Source organism: Protopterus annectens, chromosome 1.part1 (assembly GCF_019279795.1).
Source record: "Protopterus annectens isolate FY-2018-M chromosome 1.part1, PAN1.0, whole genome shotgun sequence".
NCBI lineage: Eukaryota > Metazoa > Chordata > Ceratodontiformes > Protopteridae > Protopterus > Protopterus annectens.
In genome coordinates, this window is record NC_056726.1 from 1,137,828,770 (window position 1) to 1,137,847,381 (window position 18,612).

General features: G+C 38.3%; 1 protein-coding gene across 1 annotated transcript in view; it reads left to right on the forward strand.

The window, feature by feature from the left end:
* LOC122815731 (hepatic lectin-like) overlaps positions 1 to 18,612 on the forward strand; it is a 284,846-nt gene that overhangs the window by 192,696 nt on the left and 73,538 nt on the right. The window lies entirely within an intron of this gene.

The following is an 18,612-nucleotide window of genomic DNA, read 5'->3' on the forward strand; positions in this document are numbered from 1 at the left end:
CAAATATCCTGCCAGACATGCTAACACAGATTAATAGGTTCATACGTTCATACTAGGCTATCTGCCCTAGGGCATTTATAAGCCTAGCCAGAGTGTGTTTGGCTCTCGCCACCCATTTTAAATTAATTTTGCTATGCCCTTTTTCGAGGTTAGTATACTGTGCCTCTGTCTAACAGTGACACAGAAGTGATACCCAGTGTAAACCTATGATCTCCCATCCACTCATCAAGATTCCTCTTGAAGAGAGTCAATGAGGGACTCTGCCTAACCTGGACTGGGATTTTATTTCAGAATGAAGGGAGCCTCTGGATTATGAATCTGTCCCTCCAGCATGTCCTATTTATTTCAGTGCTGAGGTTCAAGTCTCTCGAGCACGTAGCTCGATGGGATTTGGATTTTCTGAGGTGCAGCATGTCCATTAATTCCAGGTTGGACATGGCTTTATACATCAGGCACAGATCGCCTCTGAGCAGGCGGTATGCCACTGAGTAGAGCTGGAGTTTCTTTAACCGGGCAGCATATGGCATCTGTTTGAGCCCTTTGATCCTCTTGGTGAGGTACTTTTGGGGTCTTTACAGTTGCTGCAGGTGTCTGGTAAGGTACATCCCAAAAGGGGCATTGTACTCAATTATGGGCATAATGAGGGATGACTAAAGAGGCACGATTAGCTCCCCTGATCTAGATGTGAATCCCTTCATGATTAGGTGGGCTATATAAAATGTTTTTCTAACCACTTTGGCCACGTGGTTGTCAAATGAGAGATTGCTATCAACTTGGGTCCCCAGGTCCTAATTACTTCTTCTGTACTTAATGGATTACCACCTATGTGGTAATTTGTGGGCACTTTGTTTTTGCCAAAGGGGATGACTATACACTTTTTGGTGTTTAGCTTGAGGCCATGGCTCTGGCACTAGTTGTCTGTTTCTATGAGGCCCTTTTGTAGGATGCTTGTGTTGGCTGGAGAGTCAATTATGGCACCCAGTTTGCAGTCATCTGCGAACTTGGTCAGCCACAGTCCTTTTGTGTTTGCCTGTACCTCCGAGAAATATATACCGAACAAGAGTGGTCCCAGGACTGAGCCTTGTGGGATGCCACTTGTAACTGGTTTGGAGTCTGACATGGCTCCAGCAATTCTAACCATGTGGGTTCTGTCCTTGAGCTACTTTGCAACCCATCTAGTGACATAGGGGTTTATATTTAAGCTGGTGAGCTTATCTATAATGCCCGAGTGGGGTATTGTATCGAAGGCTTTTGCGAGGTCCAGGTAGGCTGTGTGGACCACCTTCCCCTCGTCAATGGTCTTGTTGACTGTTTCAAAGAAATCGACCAGGTTTACGAGGCAGGATCTGCCCTTAACAAAGCCGAACTGGGTAGGATCCAGTGTCTGTAGATCCCCAATATCTTTATTTATGAGGTCCATGATGATCCTTTCCATAGCTTTGCAGACCAAGCTAGTCAGGCTTATGGGGCGATAGTTTCCAGGATCCGTTGAGGCACCACCTTTGTGGAGAGGGACCACTGTTGCTGTACGCCACTCTTTGGGTACATATCCTGTAGTAAGGCTGAGACTAAACAGTAGTTTTATGTTTGGGTTTAGCTCTTCTTGGAGTTCATGTAGGACGCAGCCCGGGACACCGTCTGGACCCATTGATGCTGTGATTTTTGCTTTGGAGAGGGCGGATCTTACCTGAGCATCTGAGATGTCAGGGGGCAGCACTCTGCTGGGATAGATATTCGCCCTTTTGGTGGGGAGGGGGGGAGAAATTTGCGCTGAACCTGTCAGCTAGGATGTTGACAATGTCTGTGGGTTCGGTGTATTTTTTGTCATTTTGGATTAATTCTGAGCATATCTGAGAATTCCCACCCAGGTTTCTAACATAACTAAAGATGACAGTGTTTTCATTTCCTTCACATTCCTCCCCCACCCTTATGACTCAAGCATGATTTTCAAGTGACCTTTGAAAACTGACACTTGAAAAAAATGGGTCTACCCGAGAATATCAACCCATTCCTCTCCTGGACAATTCATTTGCATTAGCATTATTAACCCCACTGCAGCATATTTCTCCTTCTGAGGAAGCTTTGCTGAACATAGCCCCCACCCCATAATTTGAATCATTCACATGTACAATAAATTATTTATTTTAATCTAAGCTGGCTAACACTGGGGTCCTCAGAAAATATATTTTAATTTTTGGAATGCCTGTTCACAATCTGTGGTCCACACATCCTTGTCTGGTTTATTTTTCCTAGTTAGGTCCATAAGGGGTGCAGCTACCGTACTTTAATTCAGCATACATTTCCCATAGTACCCTACTGTCCCTAGAATTGCTCTCACTTGCTTCTTAGAAACAGGAACTAGCCAAGCCTGGATAGGTTCCATCTTTATGGGTTCTGGCCTAATTTTACCAATGTCTACTGTGTGGCCTAAGTAAGTGACCTCTGCCATACCCACTTGACACTTACAGGGTTTAATGGTTAATTCTGCCCTACTTAATCTATCCATGACCTCCCTCAAATGTTGGTCTGCAAATGCCTGTAGCATAGTCTTCAATGTAGAGCTTAACTTCTTCACAAGACCATTAGTCTGAGGATAGTAGGGAGGGTTCATTAAATGTTTTACCCCATAACACTTCCACAGAGAAGTCATCAGGTCTGACATGAAGTTGGCACCTTGGTCAGCCAGTATTTCCCTTGGAAAATCTACTCTGCTGAAAATTTCTAGCAAAACATTTGCCACCTTTTCTACATCAGCAGCACCTTCAAAAGGAATATTAGGCAATTTAGCCAGAAGTGGCAGACAGTAAGCTCTGGACTCTACCAACTTCTGCACTACCTCATCTTCCAGCCCTCCCTTAGGAGTCCATTTTCTATACAACAAACCTCCCTTCTCTGCCTTAACATCCCCTGCCCAAAGAATATCAGGGACTATAGCTAGAAGTGCAGATAGTAGGATCTAGGATCTACCAGCTGCTATACTACCTCACCTTCAAGCCTTCCTTTAGGAGTCCACTCATTATACAACAAACCTTTGTTCCCATATACAGACTCCCCTCTTCCTTGAACCTCAGGTGCTTCCTTAGCCATGTCCCACAAGCTTTGTACTGTAGGGTCTGTGAGTTGAGCCTATCGCAACTGTACATTTGTGACCCTTTCAAGCCCCCCTTCTACAGGAAGTTTAGTAACATCTGACAGTTGTGTCTCATTGCCACTCTGAGTACCATCACTCACCTCCATCCTTGCAGTCACCATGTCCAAGGGAACATCAGTACCTCCCAGCAGCTGTGGCTCACTTTCACATGTACTACTACAGGATAGCTCCTTCTCTGAAACAGCCACCACACTAGTCCCAGCTTCAGGTATGAGATCTGTCTGGTTCACTCCCAGACTACTGGACCTATATACCTGTCTCCCAGCCTGAGTATGTGTCAGTGCATGCACACAAGGCACGGCATCATCAAAGTCATTCCCTATCAAGACATCTGCAGAAATATTCTCAAACACAAGCTCCCTTTCCAAAGAAAGCCTAGTCATTTCCAACAACTGCACCTCACCATCATTCTGGGTTCCACCAATCACCTCTATCCTTGCAGTCACCGTGCCAAGGGAATATCAGTACCCACCAGCAGCTGTGGCTCACATTCAGACTTACTGCTACCAGATAGCACCTTCTCTGAAACAGCCAGCATGCCACTCCAAGCTTTAGGTATGAGATCTTTCTGGGTCTCTCCCAGACTACTGGAGCTACATGCCTTTCTCCAAGCCTGACTGCATGTCACTGCATGTACACAAGGTACTGCATCATCAAAGTCATTCCCTATCAAGACAGCTGCAGGAATATCCTCAAGCACACCTACTTGCTTGCTTTCTCTTCCACTCTCCAAGTCAAGATGAACCCTAGACAAAGATATCTGGAACGGGGTCCTTCCCAATGCTCTGACTGGAGTGGACTGTCCAAGCAATTACTGCTCTTCTCTAACCACTGCAGGCCTCACAATGGTTATATCAGAATCTGTGTTCCTTTTAGCAGTTACCTGTTTTCCATCTACTAAGATAGCATATAAATTTTGGTGATAATGTGGCACCTCAGTTGATTCTAAACAACTTACCACTGGCAGTTTGCCATCACCACTTGCTGGCTCCCTCACCTTCTGTTTCTCACCTTGCTTCAATGGACATTTGAATGCTATGTGTCCCCTCTGGTTACACTTGAAACATCTAATCCCTAACCATGCACTTCAATTAGTAGTTTCTCCCATTACTGGTGTACTGTGTTGGAGTGGTTTAGACCTCACTGCATGGGTTCCATTATGTCCATGTACAGCACTGGGTATCCCTTTCATATGCAGTGGTGCTCTGCTTGCCAAGTAGACATCCCCTTCTCTCCCAACTCCTTTTCAGAGTTGCACTTATGGTCTGCTAACCAGACTCTCATGTCATCAGGCAAAGTACTGAGGGCTTGTTCCCTCACTAAAAGGTGTGCCAGTCCATCAAAAGTAGTGACCTGACACCCACTCAACCATCTGTGAAAGTAAGTACTCAAGTCAGCAACATAATCACATATACTTTCATCTGCCTTGCATCTGTGTTCACAAAACTTTTTTTCTATAAGCTTCAGGTGTTATGTTAAAACAATATAAGAGACAGTTCTTATCTTTAACATAATTCAAACAATCTACATCAGACAATTTAGACATGGTCTGAACAGCTTTCCCATGGAGTAAGGGAGTCAGGAGCCAAACAGAGAGCTCATGGTCAACATCATATTGTGGGCATACCCTCTCAAAGATATGAATAAAACTATCAAAGTCATCCCCATCCCTCTACAGAGAAAAAAGTTTACTGACCTTTATTACTTCTGTAATTTGTCTAGCATTAGGATAAGATCTGAACATAATGCACTTTCAAAACATGTCATGTTGTTAGGGGATGCACACAAGTTTGATTTTAGGGTGATAAAGTTCATTAAACCAAGTATTAGGGAAGGAGACATAAGCAATTACACTGAGATGAAAGAAACTAATGGGATTATAGTCCTTAGAGCTGATAAAGGGAAAGGACTTAATGAAATGGCATCCATAAATCCTATTCTTAAAAACAGGAAGAAACAGAAATAGTGTATGCCATTATTTCCTATGCCTCCTTTTATAAGTTAATGTTTTTATATGAGTTAATGCCTTTATATAAGTCAATGTTTTTATACAAGACAGTATTTTGATGTGTATTTTTTATATATAGCTAATATAATATATATATAAAGTCAATACAATATATATTTATCTGAATCAAGTGCAATGTTTTTACGCATCACCATATGTTTTTATACATCTTCATATGCCTTTAAATTTCTTTTAATTGAAGAGAGTTAGGATTAAGTGTGATTGGTTAGAAGATATTTGAATTTCCTTAAATAATTAAGCTAATTTATGTTTCTTGTATAGGTCTGAGGAAGTTATTTAGTGAAAGCGTTTACCATTATTTGCTTGTGAATAAACAGTTTTATGCAGAAGAAGAAATACAAAGTGCCTGGTTGTCTTGTTGTCATTTTCTACTGTGGATTACTATTGATATTACAGACTGGCAACGGTACATTTATACTTAGGTGTACCATTTGTTTGGTGTGTTTTTGTACATTCATAATCCACTACAATTTGGGTAAAGAATCACAGCAATAATTTACATAAATACATTAAAATAGTCTATAGATAGATAGATAGATAGATAGATAGATAGATATAGATATATAATCACCACATTCACATTAAAAATATGCATCAGCAGTGACCACATTTTTTATACTACCCTCCTTCTCAACATTATTCAGCCTCTCTAACAAGGATTTAAAACACAAGTCTATTTTTATAAACAATAATGAGCTTTTCCACCACCACTTCTATATTATGCTGTTCAATATGAAAAACCCTCTAATTTCTTTGAATAATAGATCTTATTTTCTAGAAGTCACTATTGAAGGTTAGAGTAAGGGCCTGTTATAATTCTGAGGGGTGTCTTTGCCCTGTTCAGGGCTAAAACCCATTATAGCCCAGTTCCTGAGCACCAGTTGAAAATGACCTGACCTACCTCATTACAAATATCAATTAATAGTAATTCCGGGTAACCCCTTAAACTAAACATATCTCTTAATTTGTTACATTCAGTCTGAATTATTACATTCAATCTGTAGTATGAGAAAATGTGGTCACTGTTCTCAGTGCCCCTATATTTTTCAGGGGTATTCCTACTTGTTTAATGGGTATGGGGGGATTAAAATGCATGAAATGTACCTTTGTTGGAGAAAAGGTGTCATCTACCTGTGGGTCTTGCAATGCATTTTATATTGGCAGGACCAAGCATAGTTTTAGGAAATGGATCTACCAGTATATATATATATATATATATATATATATATATATATATATATATATATATATATATATATATTAAGAAAAAAAAAGATATTAGGAATGCTTTAATTAAGCAGATTGAAAGGAACTCAATCCATACTTTTAAATTTGTAGTCATTGAACAGGTGGATTTGGGACAGAGAGGTGGCCTGCTTGGTAATTTGTTGGAGTTTCATGAACTTAAGTGACAGTTGAGAACAAATGGAACTGTGTTCCCAGGTTTGAATGAAACTACTTCCATGACTAGTGTTTTGAAATTGAAAGCTGTATATTTTTAATGTGAATGTGGTTATTTTATATATATATATATATATATATATATATATATATATAGAGAGAGAGAGAGAGAGAGAGACAATTTTAATGTATTTATGTGAATTATTGTTGTGATTTTTTACCCAAATTATAGTGTATTATGGTTGTATTTAAATGTTTAATATTTTAATTACTTTTTAAGTTGGAAAAGTATGTTGTTAAGGTTTCACCTTGGTAAGTTGGAAAAGTATGTTGTTAAGGTTTCACCTTGGTATGGAACTGGAATAGGGCTGGTGTATATTAATTTGACATTGTTGGGCTTTGGTGCTTAACTAGTGAATTATTCAATTGAGTGATGTATAAATAGGGTTGATTTGAGTTTTAATTCATTCTGATAAAGTCATTGGTACTTAAGGATGAAAGCACTCATTTTTCTTACAGTATTTAATGGCTTTTACCTCTGTGTTTACCTCTTTCTTGTTTTGTTTTTCTTGTTTTAAAAATAACAGTCAGCTGTTTGAGAAAGTTTTTTTTTTCCGGTCAATCAGCTATTTAAATAATCACTTAGCAACCAGGAACATTCTAATGACATCACTCACTGTTCAGCTGATTCTCCACAGTACTTTAGAATGTCCCTCTCAAACATGCGCAATTAGCAATGCATCAAAACACTGAAAGATTCTCTAAACATTCTGTATAAACAGGAAAATGCTCAACATTTTAAAACATATTTGCATTTTTACAAATAGACATGCTGACATGCCATACATGTTAATCCAGAATATAAGCAAATCTCCTGCCAGACATACTAACACAGATGACAGTTTTTTTCATTTTCTTCACATTACACAATAGCTTTTTTTATAAAAGGGATATCTATTGACAAATTAAAGGAATTTTGATGGGGGCTGCTATGGCCCCAGTTTATGAAAATGTGGTTTTAGGACAGTAGGAGAAGATTTATATTTATACAAATTATTTCAGGCAGAATGTTTTTGTTCAGTTTTTTTTTTAAAGATCGATCTACTTTTCTTGGTTAAATGAGTGAATTGGAATTCAGGGCTTTTTTACAAGAAATGAAATACACTACTTCCTTTTCTAGATTCCCAAGTCAAATTAAAACAGATGTAATAAATTATCTGGATATTGAAATTTACAGAAAGAAGACCTTAACATTCCTGGTTCTAGAATTCATAGGAGTGAGACCTTTAAGTAATGCATGCCTCTAATATACAAGGACTCATATCTTACATATTAAATGAAATATGGTTAAAGGTAAGTATGTTGGAGTGGCTAGACTCATTATTAATGATAATAAGCTTAGTAAAGAATTTCAACACTTCAAACAATGTTTTAGAAAAGGGGCTATCCTGGTTGTATTAATTAATTTAGTACATGGTGAAATGACAAAGTTTAGAACTGAGAAGTTTAAAGTAATTCTTAAAGATCCATTAAGGAATGTTATTTAACTAAAAACAAATTAAATGTTTTCTTTTCTTTCTTTTTTTAAGTCCATCCCTGGGATTCATTAATGTCTACACTATGTATATACCATTTTGAAGAAATAAACAACACAAGCATAACACATACCTTCTTCCTCCTAATTTTAGTTTTCCTACTGATTTTCCTGCAGCCTTAAATACTGAGGGAGATTCATAAAGATTACCACAAAGTGTAAACTTTATGTGCTCTTAGTGTAATCATTCTGAGTGACTTGAAAGCACAAAAATATGGTAGAGATGTTCTTGAATACAGATTGTGTACACTTAGTGTATACTTACTGTAGGTGTCAATGCATCTGGCTTATATCTTGTTTATTGCCAAAGCTATGCAAAACAGAATATAGAATATTCTATACAATACTAATGGATATAAAACCAGTTATCATAATTTAAGGTATAAATCTTAAATCATGCTTTGTATCAAGCTGTTAATGTCAACTAGCTAATATTTCAAATAACATTGAATTGATTTAATTAAGTAAAATAAGGAAGATGAATTGAATTATTATTTAATTCTAGGTAGATTGCATTTTCAAGACAAGACAAAATAAAAAGGACAACTATTAGTCACTGAAAGTTTTTCCACATCTGTGATGTTTAATATGAACCAAAGGTGATTCACATAGTGTGCAAAAATACTCAGCACATAACAAGATGGCCCTGTCTTCCAGTGTTTAAATAATAATCGTGCATGCTGTATCACTTAGCATGTTAAGCCAGTAGATTACTTTCTGGCTCCCTCCCAACCTCTAATAATCAGAAGATATGTAATTCTGGTCTGGTAATGCAGATTTGGGTAGCCCACTTAGCTGCCCCATTTATTCTTTTCTAATACTGTTGCGGTACTGGGCACTTCCACAGTATATTGAGTTAATCTGCCTCAGGAATTTGACATCTCCAACATAAACCATTATTGAGAATACGTCCTTGACTTAAACAAATAGTAATGTATTGCCATTTATGTTTACTTTAAATCTTGAGAAGGCTAGAAAGGGAGTATATTAAGTGGCCCTACTCCATTTATGATAGACATCCAGACATGTACCTCTAATGATACTCCGATAATGTTCTTCCATCCTTCTTTGACCTTTTCCATTCTATTTTTGCCTTCAGCAATTGCCCTGCTAGACAGGGGTCCAGTGAAGTAAATAGTGTGTGAAGAAATAGCCAGGGAATTGTTATGGCTAGGCTTGTATAGGCCCTAGGGCCGATAGCCTAGTACCAACCTATGAACCTATGAACCTAAGCATAACATTTGGCTAACTTTCTATCTAATCTTCTAACTCTTCTTTTTGTGCTTTGCTTGTGTAGTAAAATGTTTCAACTGTAAATAGGTAAGTACTAGGTTAGCTGTCCTTATGGACTATCAGAACATTGAATTCCCGAGTCCTTTATAACTTTAGCATTCTTGGAAGGTAAAAAAAAGAATGTTTGGAGTCTTTAATTAGTAATTGAGCTGAAGTGTGAGATCCCTGTATAATCCACTTTATCCAATGCAACTGATGACCCTTCACTTGATGTCTAAGATTTGACCAGAGTATATCATGTCTTAAACATCCTCTTTCAATATGAAACATTTTCCTAACTTTTATGTCAACACCTCCTAGATTCCATATTCTCCTTCTACCTTGCAGGCTATGTTTAATGTTTTCCAAGTAACTAGCTTTCAGTTCAGGAATAAGCCAAATGAGAGCTGGCTTGGATCTAGTCTGGAGACCCTGCATGCATATAAGGGCGAGTTTGGGAGTCTCCACCCTCCTTTCTTTTTTGATGCATATAGAACTTTTCTGAAAAGTAGTTCCTACCACAAACTGAAGGTGAGAAAACTAAAGGAGGTGGTGTATCAACATTCATCAAGGATAAATACACCTCCAGATTGATCAAATAGTATGATGCCCTAGAGATACTTCAGGTGCAATTAATTGTTGGTAGAATACCTATTCAAGTCATTGCAAGCTACAGAACCCCTCTGTGAATCAGGACACCCACTCTACCTGTTTGAATTAACTTGAGTCTATCAATATACATCCTAGCACCATAGTTTTGGGTGATATTAACTAGTCATCATTGACTGGGTGAATTAATTGTGATCAAACTCACTTGCCCAAAGGTTCCTCGACTTTGTCATCTCCAATGCCAACAACCTGGACCACTGTAGCTCCCTCACTGTGAGTTCATCCCTGGTGAGTTCTGACCACAAATCAGTCTCATTTGAGGTAACTGTCACACCTGACCCTCCCCTAGCAGGAACTAGACTAAAAACTTATCCAAAGCAGATTATAACCTCTTCTGGGAAGGTATAAATAGCTTCATTGCACCTGTTCCCTCAGACAGAACCACTAACTATGCCAAGCTCTACACCAATGCCCTATACAAGCACCTGTATAACTGCATTGACTTGGCAGTACCTGTTAGGACCAAAACAAGTTCTTCATTGAAAAGCAAACCTGCCTGCTGGACAACCACCATAAACAGGCTTTATAATAAAAGGAAGAAACTGCTGTCCTAGAGTAAGAAGGAGTGGGCTCTAAAATGGAGATACTACTCCCTCAGCTTAAATAAGCAAATAAGACTTCTTATAAAGTCCTCCAAGGCAAACTACAAATCCAAGTTAGCTTCCTCAAGCAAGGACAACCATAAGGCATTCTTTAGTTATATCTGTAACCTAAAAGGTAAGGTTCATATTTGTGCTGAACTGGTAGTTAATGGTAACACATACACTGAACCAGTGGACATAGCCAACCTGCTAGCCAACATGAAAATTTCACTCCTCCGTCCCCGCCACACATACTTCATGACATCCCTACTGCCTGTCCTCTACCTTGTATATCTAAAGAGCAAGTCATAAATGCCCTCTCTAAAGCCAAAAACACAGCATCAATGGGACCTGATAACATCCCAGTCTGTGTCCTACATGGGTTCAAACAAGAATTAGCATCACCATTGGCTACTCTTTTCAATCATAGTCTAAGCACCAGCTTCATCCCAGCTGAATGGAAAACAGCTGCCATTATCTCCCTGCACAAAGGTGGTGCTTCTACTGACCCCGGGAACTTCCGACCTATTAGCCTGACTAGCCTTATCTGCAAGGCCATGGAGTGAATCATCATGGAACTTATCAACAAAGATATTGGTAATCTCCAAACTCTAGATCCTGCCCAGATTGGATTTGTCAAGGGGAGATCATGCTTGTTAAATCTGGTGAGCTTCTTCGAGACAGTCATAAGGGCCCTGGGACATACCTCTCAACCTGGAAACATCAAAAGTCTGGACAAAGACCCATGAAAAATAGGTGCAAATCTGTACGTTGATTAACATAAAAGTTGCATACATAATTATGTAGCCCCATCCACTCCAATGGAATTGTGGGATAACAACTTTTAAACGCAAACTGAAGAACAGACAAGCAAAATATGATCATGAAACAAAATAAGAACAACAATAGTGTTTTATTTATATTAATACTGGAACTTGTGCAAAACTAAAACACAATATTTTATAAAATATAAACCAGGAGAGCAACGAATTATTTATATTATTAACACAAAACTTCGAACTTGTATAAAACTAAAATAACATTTTCTTATATAAAAATAAACTTTACTGTTTTGTACTAGTCTACTTACTACTACACACAAATAAAACAATCAAACAAATTCTAACAAGTACTACACTGACTGGAGTAAAATATAAATGAATAAACATTAAATAACGTCTGGATTCTAAACTTGTATAAAATAAAACTGAAATAAATACGAATTAAAGTTTTACCTGTTAACTTACTAACTACTGAACTAATACAAAAAGTCATCACTCACAGTAGAATCTCAGCAGATGTTTGAATAACGGGATCACTGCTGTAAGCAGGCTCCTTCCCTTTATCATCCTGGTCCTGAGTCCGTTATAGGCCTGATAGGTAACTATAATCAGTTATGCAGACTTTTATGATTTTAATATACTACTATGTTTGTTACTAAATTTTGTTAGAGTTGGTAGCTCAACACGTAACACTTGTAACCTTGTCACAGAAAGCTGTGGATTCTATTCCCACACCAGGCAGTTGGATTCATTTTTTCTCAATACTGAAACTGTGGTGCAGCATATGGAGGATGCTGTACTCCTGAGCATGCCATCCTTCAAATCAGATGTTAAACTGAGGCCCACACTACCTAAGTTGGTGGCAGCTCAGGTGGATGTTAAAGATCCCACTGTTCTAATTGAAAAGAGGAGGGGAAATTTCCTGGTGCTCTGGCCAAATTTCCCCTAGTCAGTACGAATACCACTGGGTACTCCCCTGAAAGGAGGCCACTGCCCTATTGGGATTAATACAGTCAAGAAAGTTTAAATAAATAACATAAATGAACTAATACACAGTATACTCACAAAACACATTACTGCTACATGCCTATTTACTGTAAGCATGCCTATCTTTTTGCATGTGTTCAGTGCTCCTCTACATTCTCCCATGTGTATTTGCTGTCAGCCTAACTCTACTGCCATGTCCAATCATAGAAAAAATAGAGGGCACAAACATGCTTTGCACCTTTGCCTTTAACATTGAATCCTCCCAGTCATGTGAGGATGTTCTCACAATTGTATGTATTGCATCTTTACTCCATACCTCTCAGATGTCCCTTAGAATTTCCTTTCTCAATAAGAAAATGTACCCTCTGTTATAAGGCAGTAACTGAATACACACCTCCTTATTCATCATAAAATAGAGATATAATTGTTTTTATTCCATACATGTTTCAGAGATTAGTAACAATTTTTAACAATTTCCGTGATCTGAGGCCTGTAATTTAAATTATGTTTAGCTTTGTGACTCCCTTTTTCACTAAAAGCTTGAAAGTTGTAATTGTAACTTGTTTGCAAACTAAAATGTAACTTTCAGAAACAGACTTTATTTTTAAGAATTGTCTGGAGAATATCTGATATGTCCTTTTCCAACAACTGTCTGAAAAATATCTGACTCAGTCGCATCCTTTTTCTAAATTCCCTTTCCCAGGTTTCTTTATTGTGTAAACCACACGTATATAGCTTTTCAGTCCAATGTAGAGCTGTTCTCACCTAGACAATGTATTTCACATAATTGTCTACAAGAGGCAGGGCTACCAGTACCAGCATTATTTTAGAACTGAATTCATACTGTATCAGAATCAGATACAAGACCATAAGTGTTAGTAATTAACTCATACATATCAGAGCTGGAATGAAACATGCATTGCAGTGACTTCTTGAGTAGCATGTTACTGTTGGTGTTATATACATGGAAAGTCAACTTAATGCACAAAGGCAGAGCAGAGGCACAAAATGGAAAAAAAAGATGATTGGCAAACACAACGTTTTTGAGTCTTGCAAAGAACGAGAACAAAAAAAGATAATTTTTTCATATAATACAACGACGACTAGTACGAGTCTACCATGACTCAAAACAAACATTTCATTTTCTTTATCATCTTTCAGCTTTATCCTTTATAAATTATTTTCTTACCTGCTGGAGGTACAGGAGGAGCCAGAGGAAGAAGCAGCAGCAGAAGAAATACAGTTTTTCATGATGGGATGATGGCTGACCTGTCAGTCGACAGTCCTGAGTCCTGCTCCTGCTTTGAAACTAAACTTGCAACTTGCAAGTGCCAACTGCCAAGTCCAATCAATAATGCAAGTATGCAGAAACAACATTTTATTTATTTATTTATTTGCAGTTTGTTGCTAGGATGGTCCATTGGGCAACTTGGAGCCCGTTTTCAATGGACTCCTGGGGAGAAAAGCTCCAGTAAATGAACAAAACAAATAGAAGTTAATTACAAAGCAAGTTATAACAATAGATAGTATACTAATACAAGTTATAAAATGGGAAAAATGCAAAAGCAGGCATGCATTAAGAAGAAAAATAAAGTGTTAAACAATTGCATTTAGGTACAAAATCTGTTGTCATTTATTTAAAATTAAAAAAAAAAATGCACACACTCGTGGTCTCATGTCCCTTCTTGCTCAGTCAGGTTTCTAAGTTCTAACTAAGTTCTTCTAACTGACTTACTTGTCTGTCCTGCTCCCGCCCCTCTCTCTTTTATTCCGTAATCCTTGTGCTATCTAACTGTTGCAGCAGGCCTGCAGGTAGCTTGAGAGATGTGAGACGAATTCCGACAGGCTAGCAGACTGCTCACAAAGCTGACGTCACCATGCATGCCTCCACGCGATGACATCAACCTGAAAAAGACGGGAGAAAAATTTTTAAAAATTACAAAAAAAAAAGCTGGGAAATTTGGAAATTAAGCGGTGCTACTCAGCAATTATTTCACCCCATTATTTGGACCTCAAGACTCGTAAAAAATGAGAGATTTGGTACCGTTGAGAGGTATGGCCCTGGATGAGGCGAAATCTGTGCATACAGCATACCTAGACCTGGCCAAGGCATTTGACACTATCCCTCACTCAGGCATTATTGGCAAACTCACCCAGATAGACATCAACCCTGATATCATAAAGTGGGTTGTGAACTGGCTCTCTGATACAACCCATGCAGTCAAAATAGTGGAATCCATCTCCAACAGCAGACCCCTTACCAGTGGTGTTCCACAGGGATCATTCCTGGGACCTCTACTGTTTGGAATCTATTTCTCTGAAGTATAAGCTAAAACCAAAGGACTGTAGCTGACACAATTTGCTAACAACTGCAAACTGGGTGTGATCATAGAATCTTGAAATTATATCAACATCCTTCAAGAAGGTCTTACACAATCAAATGATTGGTGACAAAGTCATGGCCTCAAACTCAAAGCAAAAAATGTATTATCATCACTTTTGGCAAGAACAATGTTCCTGCAAATTACCACATCAATGACAATACCCTAAGTACGCACTCAGTGGTGAGAGATCTGGAAACGCAGGTTGACAGCAACCTTACATTTGATCACCATGTCTCCATAGTGGTAAGAAGGGCATTCTCTATGGCTCACCTCATAAGTAAGGGCATTAGGGCATTGCCTCAAGAAAAGTAAAGTTATCACCTCCCTGTACATTTCACTCATTAAGCCAATAATTGAGTCCAATGCCCCTTTTGATATGTACCTTTCAAAGCACCTGCAGCAATTGTTGAGACCACAAAGGTTACTGACGAGAAAATTCAAGGTCTTCAGCAGCTAATCTATGTGGATTGGCTGAAATCATTGTCATTTTATTCTGTTTCATACAGATTACTCAGAGGTGATCTTTGCCTTGCATGTAAGGCAATCTCTGACCCTGTTTTATTGGAAATGCTGCACATATGCAAGTAAAATGGCACACGGGTTTCTCACTCTAAAGACCTAAACCTGGTATGTGGCATCAATAGAACCCGCTTGAGGGATAGATTTGTCTCCCAGAGGTTAACACCCCTTTGGAATAGACTCCCACTTCACATCAAACTGAACACCTCATTGGCCCTCTTCAAACACAGTCTGGATGATTGGATGGGTAACCGTAAATTCACTTGTGTCCCTCTTGGACAGGGGCAATAGGTGCTGATCATGGTAATAAGGGTAAAATTTGGCTAGACTTGTAAGGGCCCTCCAGCCATTAGCCTATTAACTTCCCATGATCTTGTGATCCTATGATCCTAAATAGGAAATTTGATTCACCACCAGAATACTGTAGGTCACCAACTGATTTGTAATATTGTCCCCAGACTTATTTAACAGCATCACGTTAGATTTACTTCTGTTAACCTGTAGTCCAGTAATCTTTTCAAAAGTAGATATGAGTCTATGACACCTTGGGAGGGTCCTCATTTGGTTTGGTTAGTCAAATTACACCTTCATCTGTGAACCATATAGAGCTTAAATAATTATCTGTGCCTAATGGAATTCCCAATCTAGACTTAGCCTGTTGCAAATAACTGATCAGGGTTTCAATCACTAATACATAAAAGGGGAGAAAGTGGGGACCCTTGTCTTGTGCTTTTTTCTTCTTAGGTTCAAAGGGATGTACTAGGATAGCTACCCTTGCAAGCCATTTTTAAACCTAGCTAATTTTCTAAAGGTGAGGCTCAAATCCTCCAACCTGTGTTTATGAATAAAACACATTAACCATTATGGCAACCCCGACTCCTGAGACTCAAACCCTGTAATTTGTATCTGAGACATAAACTGAGTCACACATACATCAAAACAGTTTTGCCGAAAGCCCCTTTAACCATTAGACCAACCCCAACCAGTAGCAAGAAGTTGGATGGAATCTGCCCCATTCAAAGACACATATAGTAGCAGATCCTCGTATAGCACCTGGCACAATTTAATATATTCTTCTGGTTTACTAAATTTGTGCATTACCTGCCATAAGGATTAACAGCCAATGTATCAGATTCTTTGTGTAGATCAAGACATAGCACAACCCTTGGATCATGAACTTTTTGGTTGGGCCATACAAAATTTTTGCCAGACCTGCAGCAAGTCTGGGGCCCCTGCCTCCCCTTAAAAATTTTTTCTAAATATCTAGATAAACTATTTGCTAGTATTTTGGTTTTGGATTGCTGTGAGAAAAGTGGAAGTTCATTGTCTGAATTACCAGCCTCTTTCCCTACTTTTTGATATAAACTAATAGTGGCAATTTGACTTGTATGTAGCAGATATCCTACCTCTATTGCTCTGAAAAAAGCTTATACAATGGAAGCCATGTCTCTGACCACATTTTTCAGGATGCTTCAGTTAAGCCCAGAAGAGATCATTGGGTAAGAGTATGGGGTTAGAGACAGTGTCAAAGACTTTGGATAGATCTAAGAACAGAGAAAAGACAAAGTTTTCTGAGTCACAAGCTTTGTTGACAGTGTCAGTAAAGGATAGTAGAGCAGTGATTGTATTGTGTGCTGGTCTGAATCCATGTTGGGTGGGAGAAAGATTATTGTCAAGTAAGTATTGAAGATGTTGTTTATGGATACATTTTTCTAGAAGTTTTGATAGTGATGAAAGAATAGCAATTGGCCTAAAGCTAGAAATTTCTGTGGAGGTGCCACCTTTGTGGAGGGGAAGGATGAAGGACTTTTTCCACAGGGAGGGGGAATAAGCTTCACTGATAGATCTATTAATGATTATGGAGACTGGATAGGCAATTGTGTCAGCAGCCATTTTTAGGAACTCCTTAGGAAGATTGTCTATGGAGGGGGGGGGGCATGGCTTGCCGCACAGCATCAGAATTGCAAGAAATGGAAACCAGCTATTAAAAAAACATAAAAACATTACTTTGATAAAGACTAGCAACTGAAGTAAAGGACAGCTGCAAATCATTCTTCAGTTACATCAGAAAGCCAAGAATAACATTTCCATAAATTAGACTCCTAGCCAAACCTAAAAGACATTGCAAGAAGGCTGGCTAATACTTGTGCTACATATTTTCACATAATGAAACTACAATACCCTCTGAAACCATCCCAACATACCTCACCACTTCTTAGTAAAATGATTCTGGATGAAATCAATAATATTTGGGAGACAATTCAAAAAAATCAGAAAAAGATTACAAATATTGCTTTTATAAATATAGAAATTTGCTAGAATAACAGGTTATAAATTAGCATGCATTTTCTGAAAGATATGAATTCCGAAACTCTGATGTCTGCCATTATTTAATAACTTCAGCCCTTAATAATTTACTAGAAAATCACAACTTTTATGAGGAACACATCAAAAATAAGAGAGAAATCAACATCAGAAAATCAACGTCCCAGAAAATCGAGTACAAACTCCAGGCAAGTAACCACTTGGCCACCATGTTGAACTTTGCCCCTTACCCCTGGCATAGTGTGACCTCATAGTTGGTATAATAAGTTAGGGGATGAGGGGGGGCCAAACCTCCCCAACATTTGTGGAATTAATTTGCTTTTGGTTTAATTTTATATTCTTTTGGACAAATGGTTACTTACCTGGAGTTCTCAGTTGATGTTCCGGGATATTAGTTTTCTGATGTTGTCAGCCTTCTCCTCTCGGGATTGTGAAAGTCAGTGTTGTGGTATTTTGGTCTTCTGAAGTAGACCCATATATATATATATATATATATATATAAATATATATATATATATATATATATATATATATATATATATATATATATATATATATATATGTACACATAGGTTCCCTTCACAAGGATGACATTTCAGCATGTCGACATTCATATGGCCGAGACCATACGATCGACATTCGAAATGCTGACCATGCGGAACCGGCATCTCCATACAGTGCAGAATGGAAAGATTTCCATCTTCAGCACTGTGGTGCGATCTCGAAGTTGATATATTTAGGTTAAGAAGGGAGGCCCCCCCCCTGCTAGCAGTGTGAAGGTCATTTTTTTTTGTGTTTTTTTATTTTTTATTGGATGGTCGACATTTTGAATGTCGATCATATGGTCTCGGCCATATGAATGCCAACATTCTGAAATGTCGACCATATGAATTAGAACTATATACACACATATATATA